Below are 4274 nucleotides of genomic sequence, written 5' to 3'. Positions count from 1 at the left end.
CATTCAATTTATTGGTGTTTTATTTAGAAATTGTTTGCATCTCTATTTCTAAGATCTTACATTAGTGAGATGGTATATTTCTCCCAATTAATGAATCAGTATTGATACATTATTAACACTTGGTATCAAACTTGCTCTGAAAAATTAGCTGGAAATCGTTCTATGCTCTAAAAAACTTTACATCACACCAGAATTTTTGTGCTCTAAAGGGTTGAATTAAACAAAAAAAAACCTCTCTTGGGTCCAGCTTTTATAACGTTTTCTAAGTTCCTCTATGGATAATGATCTAATCAAATTATCCTACCTTTTCTTGAGTTGTTTTGACAAATTATTTTTATCCAGAAGATCATTTCATCATAATTACAGAAATTTTAGCAAAACCAGTTTAAAATTACTATTTCTAATTTAATTTGTACTTTCTTTTGATTCTTTGATTAGTATTCTATCTTGCTAAATTACTGACAACCCTCTAGGGTAGGTTCTATTAGTATCCGCATTTTCCTTATTATGAGAAAACTGAAGCAAAGACCGCTTATTAGGAGTGTCCAAGGGAGAGAATACAGTCATGGGTTCTTAGTTTCTGTTTCTGGTTGGTCCAGTAAACCCCCTTCCTCATCCCTCTTTTCCGATTATCACTAGAGACAGAAGCTAAAAAGCATGGCTTCAGGCTGCTGAAAGACTAAAACAAATCAAAACAGAATGACAACAATGACAACAACAACAACAACAACAAAAAAATAAGTCGGGTTGGACAAGCTTGATTTAAGTAATTTACCAAGGTCTTATAGCTAGTAAATGGTGCAGTCTACCACCACACTCTACGAGCTTTACTTCATTATTAAAATCACCTGGAATACCTCTGCTGCCAATAACATAGGAAAATCCAAACTCCTACCATGGCTTGCAAGGTCCTTCCATAATCAGGACCCCGCCCACTGGGCAGAGGTCACTTCTTACCACTTGCCCCTTTACTCTAAGCCAGGGGTCCCCAAACCCTGGGGAACCGCCTGGTATTGGTCCTTGGCCAGTTAGGAACCAGACTGCACAGCAGGAGCTAACAAGCATTGTTGCTTGGGCTCCACCTCCTGTCAGACGTGTTGCAGCATTAGATTCTCACAGGAGCAGGAACCCTATTGTGACCTGCACGTGCAGCTTGCACTCTCCTTATGAAACAATTTCATTGCAAAACCATATCCCCCCGCCCCCAGCACTCCCCCGTCCCGCCAGGAAACCGAAACCAGTCCCTCGTGCTAACAATGTTGGGGACTGCTTGTTCTAAGCCTAAAATATTTACTATGTAGCCTGTTGCAGGCAAGTTTGCAGACAATGGGTACAAGCTGTTACATCCAGAGAACAGAGAACTCCCTAGTTGGATTAATTACAATGTTGTCAAAACTTGGGGGTAGACATGGGAACACTGTGTACCTGGACTCCCAACATGTTTAAGTCTGTGGTACATAGGCAAATCAATGCCAATCTTGCACTCTGAGCTTCTTGCTCCTGTTATGTCCTCCACCCATAATACCCTGTTGTGTCTCCGCCCAGTAGAACCTATTCAACTTCAAGGCTTAATTCAAGTTTCACCTCCAAAAAGAAAGAGCGCTATGCCAATGATCATCCCATGTGGATGTGACATGGCTTTCCCCAAACTACAAGAACACTCATACTTTAATACTTCTGAGGCAACTGTCACACATATCTGGTTACATAAGAGGCAGCATCAAACAGATTTAAGACCTTAGGCTTGTCGCCAGAATACCTGGGTTTGGGTCCCACCTCCCCCACATACTAGTTGTGTAAGTAAGTTGAACAACTTATTAAATCCTCTGTGCTTCATTTTTTTTTCTTTTGTCTGTAAAATGGGAATGATAATAGCACATACCTCATGGAATTATGAGGATTAAATGAATTAATACATGTCAAGTGCTTAGAGTAACGCCTGGCAAAGATAGCAAAAACTTCTGGGTATTGACCACATCTATCCAACAGAACTATTTAACAAGGAGCACAGACAACAAGCCTGGGTCATAACATGTAATTTTCATTCACGTTGCACCTGAAATGAATTAGGTCATGTCTTTTAGGTACCAGGACATGATGCAAGGAGCTGGGCTTTAGTTAGAAACACTTGAATCCAAGTCCAAATTTGCCATTTCACTTTAGGCAAATATTTCATCTCTCTGTGCCTCAAATTTTCTAACCTGTAAAATTGGAATAATATCTACTTCACAGGGCTATTTAGGACAAAAATGACACAGTTAAACTCTCAGCATCATGCCTGGTTCATAGCAGACACACCATAAATTTTAGTTCCTTTTCACTTCTTCCCATAAGATAAACAATTACAGCTTTACAACATTTTCTTAGAGCCCAACCATGACTAGAATGTGCAAAATTAATTTTTTTCAAATCTCAAATCCCACAAAATGAGTTTACTTAAAATGAAACTCACTTATATTTATCACAGAAATCTAAACTCCCCCTCCCCTTTTTTTTGAGACAGAGTCTTACTCTATCACCCAGGCTGGAGTACAGTGGCAAGATCTCAGCTCACTGCAACCTCTGCCTCCCAGGTTAAAGCAATTCTCCTAGCATAACAGGCATGTGCCACCACGCCCAGCTAATTTTTGTACTTTTAGTAGAGACCAGTTTCACCATGTTGGCCAGGCTGGTCTGGAACTTCTGACCTCAAGTGATCTGCCCGCCTCAGCCTCCCAAAGTGCTGGGATTACAGGCGTGAGCCACTGCGCCCTGCCAACTCTTGATTAACACCATAAATTTAAGTTCCTTTTCACTTTTTCCCACAAGATAAATCCCAGCTTCACAACATTTTCTCAGAGCCTGACCATGACTAGATTGTGCAAAATTAATTTCAATTTCAAATCTCAAATTGCACAAAAATGAGTTTACCTAAAAGGAAACTCATTTATATTTACCACAGAAATCTAAGCTCTTGATCACACCACACATTTTAGTTCCTTCTCACTTCTTCCCACAAGATAATTTCAGCTTTACATTTTCAGAGACCAGCCATGACTTGATTGTGCACAATTAATTAATTTCATGTTTAAGTCTCAAATCCCATAAAAATGAGTTTACTTAAAATGAACCTCATATTTACCACAGAAATCTAAATTCCTGATAACATAAGAACAAGAAGCCATCTAGTTTTCTAAGAGCCTTTTAGACGTTAAAGACATTTTAAACACATTTTCAAAAGTCATAAATATTCGCTTCCAAGGCGCAAGGCTTTCACCTTGCCTTGCCATCAACTCATCACATGAGGCACAGCTCACAATGAGGGACCACTTCGAGGAACACACAGCAAAACAGGGCGATTACAACAGCCAGACCGCTCTGTTTGTTTTAAGAACAATCACTTTCTAAATCTTCCTGCGGGACTCTCAAAGGCAGCCCTTCCACTGCCGCCAAAACCGCCAAAACCGTATCCCATCGCCCAGCACTTGCTGCAGGCGGGACAAGCAAGGCTCAAAAGGGCACCCAGCCCACGCCCCGCTTTAGAAAACGCCCCGCTGCAAAGCTGCTCGGAAAATCGCTTTTAGTCAACCTGAAGCCAGTCTGCCGCACTCGGGGAGCCGGGAGAGGAGGGAGGGACGCGGTCCGCCACCAACCAAATCAGAGACTTTCCTGTCAAAGACCACGCGGCAAGGGGGCCCGGCCCTCGCGCGCCTCGACGGCTCCCCGGCTCCACGGGGACCCCGATTTCGCAGGCTCTCCCAACTCCCGCCTCTGCCCCCAACACCCTACATCTTTCTCTTCCTCCTCATCGACGTATTTACAATAAAACAGCAACGCTGCACTGTTTCTAATGAAACGCGGTTACCATCAAAACCCCAACTCTATGTCTCAACCGCGAAAAGTCTGACAGGAAATCAACTCGGGAGTTTATCAATTCTTTAAACTCAAAGCTCTGTTAACAAAGTCTGGATCCTTCCTCGCCCCCCACCTCCCTCCCTGACACGAGAACGACTGTAAATCGGTCCTATCTTCCCCGAAAGTCAGCACCAAGCACTTCACAAATTGTCAAATTTCGACAGCTCACAGGCGCGGACACTCCAGAGAGGCTGTGGGGACCACCCAAAGCACCCCCCTCCACACCCCGGCTTAAATTTGAGGCTTCGAAGTGCAAGACTCGCTCTTCCCCGCAAAGCAAGCCCACTCTCCTCAGGAGAGCCCCGGCCCCTTGAGGCATCCCCGCAAAGCAAGCCCACTCTCCTCAGGAGAGCCCCGGCCCCTTGAGGCATCCCCGCAAA

Source organism: Cebus imitator, unplaced genomic scaffold (assembly GCF_001604975.1).
Source record: "Cebus imitator isolate Cc_AM_T3 unplaced genomic scaffold, Cebus_imitator-1.0 Scaffold128, whole genome shotgun sequence".
In the NCBI taxonomy this organism is placed as follows: Eukaryota; Metazoa; Chordata; class Mammalia; order Primates; family Cebidae; genus Cebus; species Cebus imitator.
Note: the sequence above shows the minus strand (reverse complement) of the source record.